Below are 22,289 nucleotides of genomic sequence, written 5' to 3'. Positions count from 1 at the left end.
TATCCTTTCATCTGAGTTTTCAGTTTGACTATTGACTGACTCTCTTTCCATTTTGCACAGGTATAAGGCTGAGGTTTTCTTTAATTGACAATTCTTTATCAGTAGATGGAATATTAGAAATGGACTGGGAGATAGCCTATCCCTGCCACACTTTTAGCTTCAGATAATCTTATCTGCATCCAGCCCCTGATATTTGCTGCTTTCTAGAAACTTAAATTGGTTTATTTTCTGGCTTTTATTTTTTTACCCTAAATAAAATCCTTTTCCTTTGTGATAACCAGCTCCTGGGAAATGGCAAATGTGACCATATCCACCAGCTCCTTGATATGGAAGATACAGAAAAAAGAAATTATGTGACTTGGTTGAGTTACCGATTTTTTTTTCCTCTTCAACTTCTTTTTTTGTTTGTTTGTTTTTAAATTAAATTAAATTAAATTAATTAATTTATTTTTTTATTTCATCATATTATGGAGGTACAAATATTGTTAGGGTTACAAATATTGCCCCTACCCCCCCTCCCTCCCCCCCCATGTGTCCAATCCCCAGTGGTGTGCATCACACACATTATGGAAGCATACACCCCTTTCCTCCTCCCCCTCCCGCCTGCCCACCACCTGATAAAAAGTTTAATTTTGATTCTTTTTTTGACATTTTGGTTACATTGTATATCTTTGCCTCTCCCTAAGAAGGGTTAGAGTTATGCCCTTCCCTTCCAAAATGCTCGCCACCTCCCTAAGATTGGGTCCTCTCCCCCCCAATCCCTGGTGAGAATTGACACCATTTGAAAACCATAGTTTTAATCAGTCAGTACCAATTTGATGGCGAGTAGATGTAGGGCCCATTTTCCATGTCTTGTGTCGCCTCACTTTGGATAACGGGCTTAAGCTTAATCCAGGATAGCATAAACGGTGCTAGCTCCCCGTCATTTCTTAGGATTGAGTAATATTCCATTGTGAGGATATACCACATTTTAATTACCCACTCATGAATTGATGGGCACTTGGGTTGTTTCCACGACCGTGCAATAGTGAATTGTGCTGCTATAAACATTTGGGTGCAGATGTCTTTATAATAGAATGTCTTATGCTCTTTGGGGTAGATGCCCAACAATGCTATTGCTGGGTCAAATGGTATTTCTATTTCTAGCTGTTTGAGGTATCTCCAAATTCTTTTCCACAAAGGTTACACTAATTTGCAGTCCCACCAGCAGTGTAGGAGTGTTCCTGTCTCTCCGCATACTCGCCAGCATTTGTTGTTTTGGGATTTCTTGATACAGGCCATTCTTAACTGGGGTAAGGTGGTATCTCATTGTGGTTTTGATTTGCATCTCTCTAATAATTAGAGAAGTTGAGCATTTCTTTATATGTTTGCATCCTCTTCAACTTCTAATAGGTCTATGGAAGCATTTAATGAACCTGCATGGATTTTGAAAAGGACCTCACAGAGATAGAATGGAAATAAAAGAGGAGTTGAAAATGTCAATTCAGCTTCCTTGTTTACGGGTCTTTACCTTGAGATGGCTTCTTGCAGCCACTTAAGTCAGAGGAGGAGGGCTCTGGCGGAAAGCTCTGACAAATTCACCCTGAGAAATGTTCTTTGATAAAGTGGCAGCCAAAGTGCTGCCCCTTGTCATCCTAAGGCACACAGTAGAAGGCAGGGCTTTGACAAAGGGAGGGTGTTTTCATGTTTGTATCCCTGGCTTGTGGACTTTTGGCACCCACGCTGGCCTGTACACATCTCAGCTCTGATGCAGTATGCATCACCCTGGGCCCAGTGGTGCTGGGGCAGCATGTTACCAGCTTCGGCTTTGCATCCAAGCTCAGAGGAGCCTACAGCACCACAAACACAGGTGACAGCTCTTTCTTCACACCTGATGGCAGGGCAGGCCCCCCCCCCCCCCCGCCACCCTCTGAAGCACAACTGTGCATTGTGAGCTCCATACATCCAGGGATTGCTTGGTAGAGCCGTTGACCCTGCAGGGCTTGGGTGACTAGCATGGCTGACATTTCCCAGGTTTGTGGTCAGATGCCGCCTGGTTTTAGATTAGTATTTTCCAGACACTGTTTTTGGGCCTTTTAAATTTCAAAGGACAACGAGAGTGGGCTGTGTGACCTTTTCCTCCAAGCTGCCTCATTTCATGTCTTTGGCAGCTCATTTTTGATTTTTCCTTCTCTTATTCTCTACCTCCCTTTCCCTACCCACCTCCTAACTTGGGTTTCTCTATTATCTTCTCATGCATGACACTTCTTCTTTCAGTAGAAATAAATAATGCACAATTTCAATTTTATAAATAATACATGCTCAAACTAAGATAAAAAAAATTTTTTTTTCACATCAAATGGGTAATATGTAGTAGCAAGGTTTGAGGCAAGCACATTTCACATAGTAGTGTGAAAACTCAGTCATCAGGCTTGCGAACCACAAAGGAATGAGATGAAACTTTTTTGAAACATATAAAAGTAGAAAGGAAAAATTTTAAAAATCCATTCCATCAAAAAATGACCCTCTCCTTCATTAATCTTTTTACTAGCCTGAGTCGATGTTGGCATTTCATTCATAAAAATAGGCATGTCAAATACCCACAGTCAAGGGCAGCTTTGTAACCAAGGGAGGCAGTGGGCGCAGTGGAATGAGTGTAGACCGATCTGGGTTTGAAACCCAGAACAACCACATCCTGGCTATGACTTTGAGCTATATTCTCTTTGGGCCTCAGTGAGTAAAATAGGAGTAATAAAATATGTTTCCTGGGAGTAAATGTTAGATTAAAAGCTATGCAAGGGCAGCCTTTTACAGGGCAAATGTTCAACAAATGTTTGGTGCAATGAAATATGATTTCAAGATGAGGAAAAATGTCTTTGGGCTTAAAGCGAAGTACAGGCAAAGGGCGCACTTAGGGCTGGGGTGAGGGAGGGTGTGAGGAAGAAGCCAGTAGCACAGAGGAATTTCCAGAGCACATCTGGATTCCACCCAGGAGGCTCATTTTGCTGCTCTAAAGGCTCTTGAGTTTGGAGTCCCAGAGCTGCTTCGCCCAGTCTTCCCTGACCAACCTTCCCTTGAGGAGCAGGGAAGTCCTCCCCCTCTGCTCCTGCAGCAGTTTGTGGCTTTGTCGGTGATTTTATCACATTATAAAGTCATTTAAAAATATTGATATCTGGATTCCTCCCATGCCTGTGAATTTCTCAAGCGTAGGGATAACATCACACTCATCTTTGTATCCTTGGAAGAGCGCAGCACTGGGATTGTAAGATGTCAGTGTAGATGGATGTGTCCATGAGTAATGCACATTATCATCAGTGCAAATGAAGCTTTGCTGACTCAGAATGCTTGGGGGCAGTGGGAATACGTGTGTGGGTTTCTTTCTGCAAGGGGTGTTAAGGAGAGACTTTGGTGCAGCAAAAAGAAAGGAGGACAGACTCTGGAATGGAGAGATGCTATATTCTGATTAGTTGAATTTTCTATATATTTAAAGTACACACAAATGTCCCTTTGGTTTCAGTCCTCATTCACTGTTTCTGAATATCTATAGAGATTTTCAATCCTTCTCAAAATTTTCCACTGCAAAATACCCCAAGGCAAAAGGAGAGTGACCACCAGCCTAGTTTTGGGAGGGGTAAATTGTGGACTGGGGTCAAACCCTGAAACTGCTACAGCAAGCCCATGATATTTAAGAGTTTTAAAATTCATGGACACATTGTGCTACACATAATAATATGTTCAATGTTGTTTTTATACCAAAGTGTGTTTTAAGCTACTTGCCAATTCTTTTACATCATTCCTCTCTCCAAATCTCTGAGTAAAATTGAGCGGTAGGAAGATGTGCCATGTTTGCACCTTGACTCGGTGCTCCTCCTGACCTGCCCCCCAAACCACTATGCAGCCCCAGGGAAGGCTGGCCCAGAATGGCCAGTACGTGGTGCACTTTCCTGTCATGGCCAATGCAGGTACAGTCATGCCCTCCATAAGCATGTTTTGGTCAATGATGGACCTCATGCAACAGTGATCCCATAAGATTATAATGGAGTTGAAAAATTCTTATCACCTAGTGACTTTGTAGCCATTGTAATGTCATAAAACAATGCATTACTCACCTGTTTGTGAGTAATGACATTGATGCTGATGTAAACGAACGTACTGTGCTGCGAGTCCTAAAAAGGATAGCATATGCGATTATGTGCAGTGCATAATGCCTGATAGTAAATGACTATTTACTGGCTTAGATATTTACTTTTAATCATTATTTTTGAGTGCACTTCTACTTATAAAAATGTTAACAGTAAAACAGCTTCAGGTGGGTCCTTCGGGTCCTTCAGTGTTAAGGTCCTGGAAGCCAGGAGAGCTATTAGCGCCCAGAAACTGGGAATAAGAAAAAGAGAAGTACAGCTCAGCTTTTCAGGAAAGACTGATGGCACACAGCATCCCCACTGTTCCACAGAAAATGTCACATTCCCAGAAGGGCAAAACCCGGACAGCAAAGCCTTCTCAGAGGCAACACGGAGGAGAAACAGAAGGAGCTACCCGGTGTCAGGAGCCAGTCCACGGGGTTCCCTGCAGAAACCTTGCAACCTCGATCAGGTGTCAGAGAGCAGCAACGGCGGCGCGCAGTGAGCGACACTCCAGTCCTCCCGGCTTTGTGCAGTCCAGCTTGTCCTTGGGATCCTTCTCTCACAGTTGGGAGACCCAGGCCACGCTCCACTCCTGCAGACCCTCCCCACTTCCCACTCCTTCCGTCTGGGAAGATGGGAGCCCTGACATTTTGGATCTGTAGAGCTACTTCCCAAAAGTTCAAGCCAAAGGAAAGCAGGGTAAGAAAAGAGGGTCCACCCATGTTCTTAGCCCACCCTTCATCAGGACAGCCAAAATCATTCTCTTTGGGGTTTGACAGAAGCACACACAGGGCAAGTGTGCTGGCAGCTGCCTGTTTTCCCTAGGATCTGAGAGGGGACACAGCGGCAGCCTGAATTGGCAGGGCCCCCGCAGTGACATGGCAGCCCACGGGGAGTGGGCGCTGAGCAGGAGTCAGACACACGTCTACAGCCTCACTAGCCCGTGGCACCTCCCTCCCCACTCACTCCGCCTTCCCCTCACTTCCTGAACTGGACCTTTGGCTATGAAACCTCTCTTGTTAAGATCCACTAGATGGATTTGAATAAAATAGCCAGATACAAACCTAAAGATTCCACTGAAGATGACCTCACCGGATTGCAACTTATTCAGAGCAGCAAACCCCTGCTCGAAGCCAGCATGGTGGGTGAGACGAAGCTCCACCTGGGTTCAGGCAGTGCTTTCAATTGATTGCAATCTTCAAACCTGGCTCATGTCCCAGAACATGAGGCAAGGCTCCTCTCTCTGGCCATCTACGATCTCTGCTTTTCCCATATAGAAAACCCAAGTGCAAAGAATAACACATATATGTTTGAAATTTTGCCCAGTGTAGTCTCTGTCTTCCACCCTGACATCACGTCATACCACTCTCCCCTAACCCACTCTGACCCCTCACTGTTCCACTAACAGGCCATGCACCTTCTTGGCTTAGGCCTTCGCACCTGCTGTTCCCCCTGCCTGGCACGCTCCTCCTCCTGGTCTCTGCATGGCTGTCTCTTTCTTATGCCTCCTGAATGTCTTGTCTTGCTCTAAATGTCATCCAAGATGAGGACAGAAGGCAGGAGTGAAAGGTAACGTGGCCCCACGTGTTCTGTGAGTTCATATGTATGTATACGAATGCCCAGGGAGAGGTCTGGAAGGTTACACGCAAAGTCCATAGCAGTGGTTACTTCTGTTGAGTCAGGAAGAGAACTGAGATTGAGGCTATCAAAGGGAATGTTAGCCTAGTATTTAAGTTTTTATAAGGATCATGCATTAATGTATTGCTTATATAACTAAATGTATACCTAAAATGAATTCGAAATTCCAGACCTGAAAAGGAGTAGGGAAGGATGCGGCTGGTATGGTTGGGATCTGAGCCAAGGACGCAGGGATAGGAGGGGTTAATGAGTCCGGGGTGAAGACTGGGTGGGGGAGTTGTGGAAAATTGGTAACTAGGGAGGGGTCAGAGCAGGATGGCTCTGAAAGTTAGACAGAAGTAAGCCTTGTTGTCATTGGCATTTTAATTTCTTGGGCAGAGGAATCATGCCCTATGAAATGTTTGTGAATGCAATAAATATATAATTTAATAAATGCATAGTGATTGATTTGGGAAAAGAAAAATCATAGGTGATTGTGGAATTTGGACTGTGTTCAAACTACTAAAACATGGTATGTATCTCAAGCAGAAAACCTTGGGTTTAAGGGTTAATGTTGTCTGTTCTTTACTCCCAGATCTTCGCTGGTTGGGGATTGATAACTTCTCAGGAGAAATTTTGGCCCCAAAGAACCCTAAAATGACCACAGTGTAGTGTTCCCCAAGCTGGGTTCCATGGGATACTAGTCTTAGAGAGAGACAGGACTGTGTGGTCAAATCTGTATGGAAAGGCAGCATACTACACTCCCCTCTTGGTAGATCACAGTGTATTTTGAAATATTAAAGCCTCTGAGAAGTCCTGCAAGAAAGAAGTTCAGAAGTCAGGTGGGCTCCAGGGAAGGCATGGTTAGTGGCTCAATGATTTTTACATCAAAAATTCATTCCACATATTTTTATGTCAATTTCAAACTAAAGATGGTTATTTTTACAGTTACAAGATGGCTGCCTCTGACAAGTGGGGCCTCATGCTTCCTTACTCATGTCCAAAAGAGGGAAGGAAGAGTGAGGGAACTTCTCTTCCAACCATGTGCTGCAAGTCTTTACCCTTCAGTTTGATTGGGCCAACTGAGGCTATGATGGTCAACAGAAGAGTGCTATGTACTGATTTACTCAGACGAACCAGATCCACCCCCTAGAGCTGGAGACGGGGCTAGAATCCCTGAAGAACATGACTGTGTGGAGGAGGAGTGGATACTTGAAAAAAAGGGTCAGGATTTTGTTAGGAAGGAGGAAAGTGGGATGAGAGCATACCATACAATGCACGTGATGATAAGAGAAGCGATGCCAGGCAGTCTGTGGCATACAGACATAACAGATAAAACTGGGAGGCCCCCAGTGTGTGAGGCAGCAGGTGGCTGTGGGCAGCAGGAAGGGAGGGACGGAGCTAGCCCCGGGCACCAAGCAAGACGGGCCAGAGGAGAAAGGGGACCTGACAAAGCCACTGGTTGCTGCTTTCAACTGTGGCTCAGGACTTTATTTATATTTTGAAAACTGAGAGTTTATTCAAAATTCTGTCACGTACAGAGTGGTTTAGAATTTTGGAGAATTTGAAAAAGAATTAAAATGCTGCTGAACTTTAAAGAGAACTAAATAAAGAACAAAGCAGCAGGAAGTGCTGTGTGTAGAATAAGGATGGGGTTCTCTTCTCCTTGAGGGTGCCAGGCATGAAAAGTGCCAAATGGCAATTTATTTTCTTTATATAAGTTTCCCCTGAAATATTTGTCTATCAAGGCTGTCAGAAGTGAACGCAGTTGCAAAATGAGTGACTAGCTTAATTTGGGGACTGAAAGTGTTTGCCTTATCTTTTTCGACATAGCTGTTTTCTCCAGGAGTGAGTAAATGTTAGGGTAGAGCCCTTTGGTAGCTCAGTTACCTATCCTTAATGCACCAAGTAAGACACTTAAAGGCATTTATTCTGAAAACCAATATTTCAGCTCAGTCTTTTCTAATGTGATATAGAAAACTGAGGTTTTGTTGTAGCAATTATCCAAATAACAGCTAGCAACTATATGTTTGTGCAGTTATTCATGTTCTATACATTTTGGGATATACATGATTAGAATGAATATATAAATAGATATATAGAATGTTTCCAGAGGGGTTGGTGAATTTGTGGGGAAGAATTTTCTTTATGGAGGTAGTTAAATCTAACTTTACATTATAAGTCTATCCCCCATGCATGTATAAATCAAAATTTAAAGTAAATTAAATCATTTGTAAAAGGACTGGGGAAACTTGCTAGTAAAGAAATTCACTGGGTATTTCACCAAGTGAATCTACATTAATTTTTCTTTTATATGATATAATTTCCATATATTGGTCTTGCTTATAGGAGTAGCATTCCTGATACAACTGTTTCATTTTGAAAATTAAGGGTGAAAAAATTCAAGAAGTCTTTAAGATTGTGGTAAATTTGGAAGGCAGCACTCTTTCTAATTCTTAACAAATACACACCATTTTTAGGACACCTGTAGGCTAAGGAGAATGTAGAAGGAATCGGAGATCACTGTGTTTTGAGGCAGTGTATCTGTTCTTTACAAACACAAAATTCACTTCTAATGAAATGAGCATTAGTCTTCTCTGTATGGCTCCTCTTGAACTGTAGATATTAACATCTTGTTGGACAGAGAATAAGGATAAATGAAATCAGACATTAATGTGACACAAGGACTTGGACTTGTAGGGTAGTGTGAGGTTTGAAACAAACACATGCAGCTGAATTAAATAATGGGAGGGGAAAAAAGTAAGTAAGTTAGAGCCTCAAAAGAATTCATTCTTAGTTTGGATGGAGGTGGGTGTTGACAGTAGAGGGGTGCTATGGTATGAATGTTGTGTCTTTCAAAAATCCACATGTTGAAACCTAATCTACAATGCAATAGTATTAAGAGATGAGGCCTATAGGAGGTGGTTAGGTCATGGGTGCCCTTATAAAAGAGGCCCAAGGGAGCTTGTTTGCCCGTTCTGCCATGTGAGGATACAGAGAAGGTGCCGTATTTGAGGAACAGGCCCTCAACCTCAGACACTGAATCTGCTGGCATCTTGATCTTGGATTTCCACCATCTAGAACTGTGAGCAATAAATTTCTGTTGTTTATAAATTACCCAGTCTAAGGTATTTTGTTAAAGCAGCCTGAATGGACTAAGACACAATTCAGCTACACAAAGGTTCTATGTCTCTATAAGGCCTGTGTGTTGCAGACAATATATATTCTCCCAAATAAGAATCTGTTGGAGTCTATGAGGTGCTGTTACTAATAGAGTTTATTATCTTCCTTGAGTATATTGGGGCATAAAAATATGTTGACAGTGCTCTAAAAATATAAAGATTCTACTAAGGTTTGAGGGGAACAGAAAATTAGATGGAACCCTTAATATTCTTTGAAATCCTGAAGGCAAGAAGCAGAGTTTGGGGTTCAATGGGCAATAGCAATTTAAAAATTGTCAGCACCTTTTCTGTTTTCCTAGAGATGGAAGTCTGACTTGACTTTTGAAGCAAGATTGTGCCTTTAAACAACAAAAGCAACGCTTCAATAGGCCTTCTGGTTATATAACAATAAAAGTAAGAAACTATTCTGAGGCAGGAAGATTTAATGCAATCAGAAGCTAAACTGCTTCTGTTTAAAGTAAATGTTTGTAGTAAACCGTGAAGGTTGTCTTCAACTTGGTGGAAGAGCAGAATATTTTGGTTGGGATAGGGGCATAAGAAGGTTTTTTTCCACTTGAAAGGAATCCTGGAAAGGAGATTTGGGAAATGAGCTCTTGGTAGGGGACTTGGCAACAGGCTGCAAGTCAGGGGTTCAGGAGGAGGGTGATACCAGGGGTTGGCGAAGCTTGGCCTGTGGACCTGGGCAGCTGTATGTGACATCTGGCTGATGATATCTGCTCAGTGCTGTCATGGGTCACCATCACAAGTTGAAACAGAGTCTCGCTCTGTTGCCCAGGCTAAAGCGCCATGGCGTCAGCCTAGCTCACAGCAACCTCAAACTCCTGGGTTCAAGCAATCCTCCTGCCTCAGCCTCTCGAGTAGGTGGAACTACAGGTGTGCACCCCCGTGCCTGGCTAATTTTTTTCTATTTTTAGTTGCCCAGCTAAGTTTTGCTATTTTTAGTAGTGAATAGAGATGGGCTCTCGTCCCTGCTCAGGTTGGTCTGGGACTCCTGACACTAAGCAATCCTCCTGCCTCAGCCTCCCAGAGTGCTAGGATTACAGGCGTGAGCCACTGCGCCTGGCCCCTCAGTGAGATTTTGTTTATTGTTCTTGCCCGGTTGCTGAGACAGCATTGACAAAGAGTGTCCTGGAAACAAAAGTCCAAAGAGTGAGCAGAGGGGCAGCATGTACACTTTCTTTTTTGTCATCTAGAGATAAGATCTTTGTTTCAACACCACCTCTAGCTGTAGAGAAAAGGGATTTTGTCCTCATCTCAATCTAGGGCTTGTCTCCCTGAATCCTAATTTCCTGCCTATGTCAACCTTTTCCTGGGTCATTGACAGTGGCAACGTCCATTTCCTTCAGGGGAAGCCCCTCTCCCACTTAAGGCAATACAGTTGGACTCAAACACCCCAATGAGAAAAATCACAAGAGAGTGACATCCCTAAGCAGACAAAACCCCAAAAATGGACAAAATGAGTTACTGGTTGGCTGGCAACAGCCTTTGTCTATGTTTTCAACTGGGGAGTTAATCTATCTAACCAAGGTCTAGAGAGCAGGGGCTTCCTCCTTCCTCCTCCACCCCGGCCAGTGGCGGGCAATGCCCTGGCAAGCTTTATTTTTCCCTTGGTGGCTTGTCCAAGTGGATTGTGAGAGAGTTAGCTGGGCCATTTTTCTTCCAGCTTTGCTTTATCTGTAATAAAGATGGTATTTTGTGCTCCATCTCTGCCTCTGCCATTTTATTTCTTAATTAGTTCAAGACCCAGACAGGAAAAGAGGAAATCTATTTATTAGGCTCTCTCAAAACTCCACGAGTTCTGAAATGACTTACTCTATAAACTGGGGCAAACTACTTTGTACCTCTGTTTCTCCATTTATAAACTGGAGGCATAGCAATGGTTATCGGATAAGGGTTTTAAAGAGAAGTGCTATAAGTGATTGACTGAAAGATGTTAATTGCTGGCTGTATCCCCGTGGTAATATAATCATTGTTTGGCAACATTTTCTAAATCTTATCCGAGAACCTTGCTGCTGTGACACATTGATTCATTTTGGCTGGCACCATATGCTCTCATCTTCTGTGAGCAGTATAATTGCTCTTAGTCATTAATATCGAGCACCCCTGGCTCATTTGTGGGGAAAGTGCTTCTGACCAAAGTCCAGCCTGTCTGTCAGTTCACTCCTGTGGACTGGGGCCAGGCTGCCAGCCTGCCTCTCCCTCCCGTCCTGGGGGTTGGGCACAATCAAGCCAGCTACTCAGCTTTGCTTTTTCCTGGCTACCAGTAAGGACAAGCCTTTTATTTCTGCAAGAAGAACCTTGCCTGAGTCTCAGAATGAGATCACTTGTTGGATCTTTTGTTTTATATGCATTTGCTGTGCTGTTCTCACTACTGGTTGATCTGGGTTCAAATCCTAGCTCTCCTCCTCAGAAGCTTGACTTAACCTCTCTGAGATGCCATTTCTTCACCTGTACTATGGGGCAGGTACCTACTTTTCAGGGTATTGTGAAGATTTAACTTAATTAGCTGGGTAAGTGAAGGGTTTAGTGCCAGGCATGGCTGATAGTAAGTGCTCAACGAGTGGTAGTGATTATTTTCACTGGAGTGCCAATTTGCTCACAGAGCAATCATGAAGACTAATTATTATTTTAACTTTTTCCACATGCATTTCTAGCCCTCTAGAAGCTTGCTCCTCAAATAGCAGGTATTTGCGATCAGCAGAGAAAACATGTATTTCTAATAAAACATCCTGCATGCTAAAGCATTCAAGTGTGTGAGACTTAGGTTCATTCTTGCTGGGGGTAGGTTCACTGTTGAAGGAATATAGGCAGAGTGTTTGTTGAAGGAATTTCAGGAAAGCCAGGCTTGGTGGAGAATGCCATGTTAAAAGTGAATCCCCAAGTGTGAAGACTCCTTAATACGAATAAATTTAAAATAGTTTTTAGTCTGTTGTGCAGACGAGGAAACTTAGGCAAAGAGACTAATATTTCAGTAAATAGGATCAGTTGGCAATTTGCTTGTGTGTGTTGCGTGTGGTGTCAGGTTCGAGGTGACAATCCTTGTCTAAGGTACTTGTCTTGGGGACAGGATGGCAGTACAAAAATATAAAAATATTCTGGGCTCTGTTCTTAATTAGTTAATGAGCAGGTAAATAATTACAATGCACTTGGGGAGTTATAAAAATGTCTTAATACATCTGAAAAGCAGTATCTATCCTAGCATGCATGCCGAATTGGCCATCCTGACAATGATCACCTGGGATTCTGAGCAGGGGCCATCACTTCTTAATAGGTCACCGCTGGCCACAGATGCCAGGTATGTTCCACCCCAGGGCTCTTCGCACTTGATGTCCTCACTGCTTGGACTGCTCTTCTCCAGATGTCTGCATGGCTCTCTCCCTCACCTGCTCAGGTCTCTGCTCACATGTCTTCTTGCTCAGTGGGGCCTTCTCTGACCATTATATTTAGGATAACACCATTCTCTTCTCCCCTCATACTTCTTCCCTGATGAATTTTTCTCTTTTACCACCAACTGCATGGTATGCATTTTCTCATTTGTTTATTGTCTGTCTTCTCCAGTGGCATACAGATTTATGAGGGTTGGATTTTTGTTTGTTTTGTCCTGTGTTCTATTTCCAGATCCCAGAACAGTTCCTGCACCCAGCAGGGGCTCGATACATATTTGTTGAATGAGTGGTAGCTTTACATGCTCTCTCTCTTATTTTTATAGAAACCTGCAAACTGGTTATGATTTGCATTTTAGAGCTGAAGCAGCTAAGACATGGAGAGGTTAAGTACCGTCCATAGTCATAGAAGCTATTAAGTGGAAGAGATAGGATTTGAATCTGGCCTTTGGTTTCTCCCTGGGCCCCAGGTTCATAGATGACTACCTGTTTGATGGGATAGTAGAGATAGCGTATGGAACTTATGTGCCTATGGTATCATAGGAAGATATTTGGTCTTTATCCCTGGGTCCTGGCACAGAGATCCTAAACCGCTTGGAATTTCCTGAGTGATGAGGGTTATAGAGCATCTTTTGTCTCGGAAAGCCCCTAGGTAGTTTCAGGATGGGGAATGGTGACCAGAAAAACAAAGCCTTAATTAGAAGCTTGGAACTTCTAATGAAAGCTAATTAAGAGAGGCTAGAGATTGAGCTAATCACCAATGGCCAATGATTTAATCAATCATGCCTACATAATGAAAATTCCATAAACCCCTCTAAACAGCAGAGTTCAGCGAGCTTCTGAGTGGGTGAACACATCCACATGCCAGGAGGGTGGGGCACTCCAGCTCCACAGGGGACAGAAGATCCTGTGCATAGGACCTTTCTGGACCTCACCGTAGGTACCTCTTCATCTGTCTGTCTGTACCCTTTATGATGAACTCATGAACATAAGTAAAGTAGTTTCCTAAGCTCTGTGAGCCGTTCTAGCAAATTATCAAGGCAGAGGAAGGGGTAATGGACACCCCTGCTTTATAGCTGGTTGGTCAGAAGTACAGGTGACTTGATGCTTGTGACTGGCATCCCAGGTGAGGGCAGTCTCTTGGGCCTTAGCCGTTAAATCTGTGGAGTATGATGCTAACTCTGGGTAGTTAGTGTCAGAATTGAATTGAATTGTAGGACACTAAGTTGGTGTCAGAAAATTGGAAAAATGGTATTGGAAAAGAAACTATGCATTTGATGTCAGGAGAAAAAAAACCTCAATGCTCAAGGTAAAACTTGTAGATTCTCAGCTACACCCCCTCTGCTTTTTCCCATTTTAATAAATGCAACCTCTACCCATCTAGTTGTGCAAGCTGAAAACATTAGAACCATTCTCAATTCCTTCCTTTCATTCATCTCCTCCATCTGGTCTATCAATAAGTCTAGTCAATCCTGCTTCCAAAATAATCCCTGATCCAGCCCCCTCTTCCCCAGCACTGCCATCATCTTGCATCTGGATTATTCTAATAGTTTCCTAGGTCAGTCTGCCTCCCTGCCTACCCCTACAATTCATTCTCCATGTCAAGAATAAAAACAAGAATCTGTGTGCACTTCTCATGCTGGGAACATGAGCAGGGCTCTTACATGCTTGGTGCTGCTCCTGGGGTGCTCTTGGTAGCATCCTTCATGGTGTTGCTTTCTCTGCAAGGACATCGTCATTCCAACTTCTTGCATTGCACTGGCATCTAACTTCAAGCTGTTGAGGAAACCTCCAGAACTTCCTGCCAAATCGTCCTTTTTGGATAATCCCTGTGACTTATGCCTTACTAACACAAGAGAGTCCCATCTGCACAGAGCACCTCGATTGCTCCTGCACCATCACAAAATGCAAAATAAATTCATATAAAATTATTATTCAGAAACTAATTGTTTAATCTGTTATAAATTGTTTTCTCTAGCTACAGCTGTGGTTGCATTTTGCATTCATTTTACAAACCCCTAAGGACTGACTAGCTTCAGTGCCTTGACTCTTTGTACTGTAGAGTTGGACAGGAGTCATTCTGGGCTTTCAGGGGAATTGTACTAAAGACAGCAGGCTGGCTGGTCCACATGCTGTCTGCTTTGGATTAGGAACAACAGATGAAAAGAACACAAGACAGCAGAGAGTTGCTGAATTCCTCCTGCTGCCTTCTCTTCACATGTGGTCCTGCAGGCAGCTAACCAATGCTAAGGAATATGCTCTGGGCAGGGCACATGGAATGTTCTGGAAGTGACAAGTGGTAGTGCCTCCCATCTGGAGAATGCGTCACCCATAGAGCCCTACTGTTTTCAAAGTGTTCTTCTACACATTGTGACGTTTGAGTCTTGCCACAACCTGCCACGACACTGGCAGGTGTGAGGGCAAAGTCATTATCTCCATTCAAAATTGCAGAGAGTTGTGGCTTAGAGAGTTGGGAATTTGCCCATGGTCACATGCCTGGTAACAGTATGAACCTGGGCTTGAACACAGGTCTGCACACTCTAATTTCCTTTCTATTATTTTAAGGAGGGAAAAAAGATTTCTTCTTGTGAGCCAACTTTGATTGATTAACAGTGGTTTCCTGGAGTGGTAAGTTCAGAAATGGTTTGAGGCCATTGCTGGTCTCTGTGGGGAAGAATGTTATGATTGACTGGTGATGTCTGCCACCAGCGAGGGAGGGGGGGAGGGTGGCATAGTGCTGTCTAATTACTCCCCATCCTCTGCCCTTCTTCCCACGCTGTGCCATAATTCTTCTCTTTGCATTCTCTTTTTCTGGACCAGGGATTAAAAGACTAAGAAATACTGCCCGTGAGGCTTAAATATAAGAACTCTTTATTGTCCTGACCTTGCTGCGTGTATCTCTTCTGCTCTGATTACAGATGACTCAGGCAACCACACACGTCCTTGTGCCTGTGGCTTCTTTGATAGAGAAGTTTAATGTGTTTTCTTCCCTCTGAGAAAGAGCAATAGTAGAGGCCAATCGCAGTTATGCATATGAAGGAGTGGGCAAAGTTGATCTATTAGGCATTGCAATTGGATTCTCTGGTGCCAGTCTAAATACTGTGCAGATGTAACTAAGATTGTAGAAGTTGCGGGCACATCTCCTCTGGAAGTGCGCTGTGGGGAACTGTGGCATGCCGATTGCGTAAATGGCATCAGCAAGGTTCTTCTCTATGCATTCCCAAGTCTGCATGGAGAAGTATAGACCTGAGGCATTCCCCTTACTTTAGCCGCCAAAAAAAAAAACTAAAAAAAAAAAAAAAAAAGTAAATTTTAAGTCACTAAAAAATTGTAAATTACAGCTAAAGCAAAGCCACTTAGGAAAAAGCACCCTATGTTTGAAGTTCTTCCCAGTGAATTTCTCAGTGGACTTCCACCAACGCTTCCATTCTAGCTCCATCTCTCATTAGTCCATGACCAACCAGGTTGAATTTTTTCCACTGTACTTCTGGCTTTTACTTCTTTGCCTAGAAGCTCACCTCCTCCTACAATGTACTTATTGTCCATTTGCCTAACTCCATATGTTGACACCATCTCCTTCATGAAGCTTTTCCTAAACATCCAACCAGATGGGGTTTCTCCTTTCTTTGAATGATACCTGCCATCATCCCTGCCCAGTATTTTGCTTACAGTAGTTTTTGTATTCTGCCTGACATTTTTTTGTTGATGGCATGCTTCCGCAGGAGTTCTTTGAGGAGGGGTCCTCTGATCATCTTTTCCCCATTACTTAAGTATGATGCCTAGGCCAGAGTAGAAACACAAAAAGTATTTGTTGAATGACTCTTTTACAGTTGCCAATCCAGCAAGTCTTGTTTCCTTCAGGCCTTTTATATCTGAGTGATTTACTGTCAAAGTGCCTGCCCATGAGCCACGTGTACTTTAGGTAGTGGTTGGTAAGAGAGCAAGAGTCTAGACAAGGCATGATAGTAGCTTAGACTAGGGGTGGCGATAAATATGGAAATACATGAATTGATTTGATAAGTAAAGAGGAAGCAAAGATGCAGGACTTGGTGATAAAATGGATATGCAGACTGACGGAGAACAATGTAGCAGGAATGGTTTGAAAACTTCTGTTTTGTTTCATCACGTTGATGGTGGTGGCAGTCACTGAGATGGAAAACTGAAAGAAGACTACAGCAGGGAGTTGGCAGTATACAGAGGACCCTCAGAGTCATGAGTGTGGATGGAGTATAGAGTGAGGGTTGTATGAATTCAAGCCTTGAGGAAATCCTACAGTTAAAGGCTGGGAATAGAAGGATGAGGAACTAAATGAGCTGAGGAGCATAAACATACCGTGTTTCCCTGAAAATAAGACCTACCCATAAAATAAGCCCTAGCAGGATTTCTAAGCATTTGTGCAATATAAGCCCTACCCCGAAAATAAGACCTAGTGATGGGCGTGGCTATGTAGCACATCTGCACAAACCAAGCATTTCGTTACGGAGCGGTAAAGAAGAGGAGCAGCCCTTCTCATCTGCCCCATAAGAGCTCTATTGCTCAACATGAGAGATTGGGGCCAATGGTTCTAGAGGAAATAGAGTCGCAAGAAATTCAGGATGGAATTCAGGGTTTGGAGAGTTATGATGATGTTCCAGAAGAAGACGACTTAACTATATTTGAATAAATGTAGATGGTTGTACCGTACTTAAAAAAAATTACACATCCCCTGAAAATAAGCCCTAGAGTGTCTTCTTGAGGAAAAATAAACGTAAGACCCTGTCTTATTTTCAGGGAAACACGGTAGTAGGGGAACTCAGGGTCTGGGATGAGTCAAGAAAAAATAGGGTTGGAAGAAATTTGGCTGTGTAGAGCAGGAGACGCAGTATCTAGAAAAGGAAATGCAAACTGACGAATGCTTTGTTTCTATTTTAAATAAGCGAGAAATTTAATAATGTTTGTCTGTGGTTGAGAAGGATCCAGTAGCCTTGAGGAGGTCAGATAAGCAGGGCGGTGGCTGGCTGTGCGCAGTCCCTGGGGTGGGGGGTGGGAGCTGGCCTTTACTGATGCGAGCAGAGGACGCTGAAGCCCTAGAGGGTGTGAGGGTTTGATAGCAGGGGTTGAGGGCTTTCCCATCCGAAGAGTCCTGCTTCCTCTGTGAAGCTGGGTGATTTGCTAAGAGCAAGGGAAGGATCTGGTGGAGTCAGAGGTGAGAGGAGAAGAGGGAACATTTGAGATAGGTGTGTGAGGGGAGCCGGAATTGTCTATAATCGTGTAAGGAGGTAATGGGGCCAAGTTGAGGATCTGGTTGGGGTCTGCCTGTAATAATTTATAGAGGCACCCGTTGGCCAGGCTGGAGAGTTTTTCCAGCAGCCCTTAGATGCCCAGGAAAGTGCTGGTTGGGTTCATTTGCATTGTAGATTTGGCCAGACAAGTGGGATTTAAGTCAGCAGGGCAAGGGAGTATAGGATGTTTGCAAAAATACATTATTTAAAATAATGGTAATGGAATCAAAGCTAGAGAGGGAGGGAAGAGAAGACAGGAAGGAGGTAATCAATACAGAGAAGGGAGAGAGCTAGATGGTAGATATATTGGTGAGGTTGAAGAAAAAGCATTGTAGGATTATTTTAACCAGCTGGATAAAATGATTGTGATTGAAGAGCTAGATGGTTGAAATACCGACTTTGGAGGTACAGAAATTTGGGGTGATGACCTTGGATAGAGAATCATATGATGAAAGCAGCAAGACTAACTTCAGAGATCTTGGGAGAATTTAGATCAAAGCAACTGAATACACATCATAACCGAAATATTGGGGTGGGGGCGTAGATTATTTGGACAAGGTAGTGGTGGTTTAAAATTTTCTATCTTGGTGAAATATTTGTAATTTTGATCATCATAAGATAAACAGATCCATTAACATTGCTCATGACCACTTTAGGTGCCAAGGGGGACAAGTTATCTACAATTTAGAGTTGAGGAGTAGCTTCCATAGTCTCAGAATCAGAAAACGCGTAGAACCATGCTTTAAATATCTTATTGAGGTGATGTCATGCACTTAGGTTAATTCTGTAATTTTCCTCAAAGCTAGTTTTCCTTTTCATTTGGAGAAACTTCCCACCCTCTCACATTATCTTTACTATTCTTAGGGGCTTGGCAAAAACACAACTAGCAGTTGTTCCTGATACCTTTTCTAAACATCCAGGTTGTGGCGGCACCTATAGATATTGCCACAGCCCCTGGTGGGAGAGAGCTGATGTCAGCCTTCTTCTCAGATAAGGAGAGAAGAATCCCTCACCCTGATGCATTCCGCACCTGAATTCAGCTCCATAGCTGGAGAACGGTTTATGGTTCTAGGTGCTGAATTGCTCCCTTGGCTAGATATGAAGAAGCCAGAAGACAGGTTTGGGGCCTAAGTGCCTGGGATCCTCTGAAAGACTCATCCCAGAGGCAAGCTCTCTTGACCTTCACTTAGTTGTTTTAGGGTTTATCTATAAACTTGAGCAGTCACTGTGGGTCTTGTCCTCCTTGGCACTTTAAGTGGTCATCAGCAATGTTAAAAGTTAATTTTCAAAAATGGGTAAAATCATGACTCTCACCCAGATATAAAAATGAACATACATTAAAGATTTTATTTTTTATTTATTTTTTTTAGAGAAAGGGTCTCACTCTGTCACCCAGGTAAGAGTGCAGTGGTGCAAACACGGCTCATTGCAGCCTTGAACTCCTGAGCTCAAGTGATCCTCCTGTCTCAGCCTCTCAAGTAGCTGGGACTACAGACACTTGCTGCCATGCCAGCTAATTTTTCTTATTTTTTGTAGAGTTAGGGTCTCACTATGTTGCCTAGGCTGGTCTTGAACTCCTGGCCCCAAGTGATCCTCCTGCCTCAGCCTCCCAGAGCAGTGGGATTATAGGTATGAGCTACCTACCGTATCTGGCCCACATTAAAGATTTTATTTATCATGATATTGTAACTGTTTCAAAAAATTTTTTTAAAGCACAAATTCATATAGAGTAAAGGAAAGTTTATGTGAATATGCAAATAGAAGCAAAACTTTTTTCCACTGAATGGGAAGTCATTTGAACTTTTCTTTTACTGAATAGGACAGAATTTCCCTGTCTATAGATAAGGATTATTTTGCATTGCCATCAGTTATCTACAATTTAGACTTGAAGAATAGCTTCCATAGTCTTAGAATCAGATAACACAGAGAAATGAATTACAGATAATGCATAGTTTTCCATTGAGTACACATTCTTCCCTATAGCAAGAGCTACTCTCTCCTTCTCATGCTCTGTTCCTTATTCTGCTAGTTTCTTGCAGAACTGTTGGCTTGAATTGTTACCGTTTCACCAACGGGCTCTCAGCTAGATAACAATTCTCTGCGAGAAAGATCAAAGATGCAAACTTTTCACATATTTAAAGCCATGGGAGTACGGAACATTTTGACTTACTAAATAAAACATTACATTTTTTTTCTTTAGCTTTATTACTTCGGTATTGTGGGGCTAGAAGAAAGTGTACGTGGGATGGTGGGGTTGGGGAGGGAGGTGAAGGAAGAGAAACAAGTTCCTCTTCATAACAAAGGGTGGGATTTGGGGCGTGAAAGGATTTCTTGGGCAGGACTTTATCCTCCAGGGCAGGGTGCGCATGAGTGGGTGGTGAATGCTGTTTGCACATGGGCTGTTGCAGCTGCCCTGGGAACTCCTGCAGGGCTGATTTTCTGAAGCACTTTCATAATTGCCTGGGGCTTCCCAGGCGTGGTCCATCCTGTGAAGAAGGACCCTTCAGCACATATTCTGAAAAGGGCAGCAGCCCAGATAGGTTTAGCTACATGGGTGGCTTACTCAGTCTGTTAAACTCACTTAACTGGGCCCGGGGAAGTAAAACCAGTGGTTCTCAAGCCAGGCTGCACATTAGAATCATCTGGGGTGGCTTTGGAAAATACCCACTTCAAGAGAATCCGATTGAATTGATCTGGGTGGACCTGGACCTCGGTATTGGAAAGAAAATTCCCTAATCGATTGTGTTGTGCAATGAGGGCTGAGAACTGCTGTTTTAAGCAGTGTTGCTCAAATGCAGCTGATGGTTAGTTAGACTCACCATTAATGCACCTTCTAAAAACACAAATTCCCAGGCCCTTTCTCGGTGACTTGGATTTGGCAGGTTTGGAATGGGGCATCCAAATCAATCAGAATGTTTGACAGGAATTCCAGGTAAGTAAGGGCTGTGTTTATGAGCCACTAATGGGATGAAACTTCAGAGGCCTTGGGTTTTGGCTTACAGAGCAGTCTTTGAAACTCCAATGCTTCTTTGCTGACAATAGGTTTTGAAGGATGGCCTTTTGTTAAGTTTGCTAAATTTATATTTGGAGATGGTATTTATAAAGATCACTTAGGTAGTTTTGTTATATCCTGATTGGCATGTGAAAGTAAAACTTTATAGATGCAGAGCTGTGATAGGCAAGAAAATGGCTCCCTAAAAGATATCCACATCCTAATCCCCAGAACCTGTAAATGTTACTTTATTTGCAAAAAGGGTTTTTGTAGATGTGATTTAAAGATCTTGAGATGAGCTTACTTTGGATGAACCAGGTGAGCCCTAAATACCATCGCAAATGTCCTTATAAGAGACAGAGCAGAGGGAGGTCTGAGCTGCACACGGAGGAGGAGGCGATGTGAAGATGGGGACAGAGATTGGCCACAAACCGAGGACTGCCAGCAGCCATCAGAGGCTGGAAGTGGCAAGGAACAGATTTTCCCCTCAAGCCAGCGGAGGGCGCGCGGTCCTGCCAATACCTTGTTTTATTTCAGCTAATAAAACAGATTTTGAACATCTGGCTGCCAGAGCTGTGAGGAATTAAATTTCTGCTGTTTTAAGCCATCGAAGTTTGTGGCAATCTCTTACAGTAGCCATAGGAAATTAGCACCGGGCTTCTCAAACGTTATTGTACACACACATGAATCCTCTTGGGAACTGGATGCGGGATGCACCTGAAATTCTTATTCCATGGGTCTGGGGTGGTGCCCTAGATGCTGGTGCATCTTAAACGAGGCTCCTGGCGATGCTGATGTTGCAGGTCGGTGGACCACACTGTGAGGAGCCCGTGTAAGAAGGCAAACGTGGAGCAGAGGTGAGCGTAGAAGTGCTTACTGAACAGAGAAGTCAGGCAGTTCTATGAAAGGTTTTCGAGCCTATTCTTTCATTTTAGCTCCGCCAATCATGTCATAGTTCCACTGACACAGGGAAGATCAGAATTCAGGCAGCTGCCCAGGTAATTGAGATAAAAATTAATTAGACGATGACCTCATTTCCCTCTGTGGCAGTTCAGACCTGGCTAAAAACGGTGTGTGGCTATCGTAAAGTCACAAAGGGATAATTGCTTCGGCAGTCACATCTGTAATGTGTCTTCATTTTCCAAGTGCCAGTGGAAATTTCTGTACTTACTGAGAATGAGTGTGGGTGCAGAGGGTTCATTTAATTTTAAAAGCCATAAAAGCTGAAAATTAAAAGAAAACCTCACACTATGGCTAATTCTAATAATAGAAAGTGTTGGTTAAAGGGTTTAGCTCTGTAGTTTGGGACTGATTTAGCAACAAAGTTGAGTTTAGCATCGTCCTTGGGATGGTTTTTCATTTGGTGTTTGTCTTCTACTTAAGATATTGTGGTGCAGAACAGCAATGGAGGAGGAACCAATTTGCTTAAATGCAGACTCCTTTGACAATGGACAGGGTACAAATGAAGAAGGCAAAAGAACAACGTGACACTTGGGTGATGCTGAAATATACAACTTCCCTTAGAGAAGTGTCTTGGTCAGTTTGGGCTGCTGTCACAACATACCTTGGACTGAGGAATCTATAAATAATATAAACTTATTGTTCACAGCTCTGGAGGCTGAGAGGTCTAAGATCCAGGTGCCAGCGGATTCAGTGTCTGGCAAGGGCTTGCTCTGGGCTTCAAATGGAACCTTGTTGCTGCTTCTTCATGTGCAGGAATAACATGGCAGTTCCCTTCAACCTCTTTTATA

General features: G+C 43.2%; 1 long non-coding RNA gene and 1 pseudogene across 1 annotated transcript; both read right to left on the bottom strand.

The window, feature by feature from the left end:
* Nucleotides 1-2,332: 2,332 nt before the first annotated feature.
* On the bottom strand, nucleotides 2,333-2,430 carry LOC142873237 (uncharacterized; annotated as a pseudogene).
* Nucleotides 2,431-4,220: 1,790 nt separating this feature from the next.
* Nucleotides 4,221-5,264, bottom strand: LOC142872863 (uncharacterized). Its single transcript, XR_012920954.1, has 3 exons — nucleotides 5,168-5,264; nucleotides 4,516-4,767; nucleotides 4,221-4,353 (listed from the first exon to the last, which is right to left on the bottom strand). It is a non-coding gene; the product is annotated as an uncharacterized LOC142872863 (long non-coding RNA).
* Between the last annotated feature and the right edge of the window lie 17,025 nt (nucleotides 5,265-22,289).

Source organism: Microcebus murinus, chromosome 9 (genome assembly GCF_040939455.1).
Source record: "Microcebus murinus isolate Inina chromosome 9, M.murinus_Inina_mat1.0, whole genome shotgun sequence".
NCBI lineage: Eukaryota > Metazoa > Chordata > Mammalia > Primates > Cheirogaleidae > Microcebus > Microcebus murinus.
This window is presented reverse-complemented; position numbering and strand designations above follow the sequence as displayed.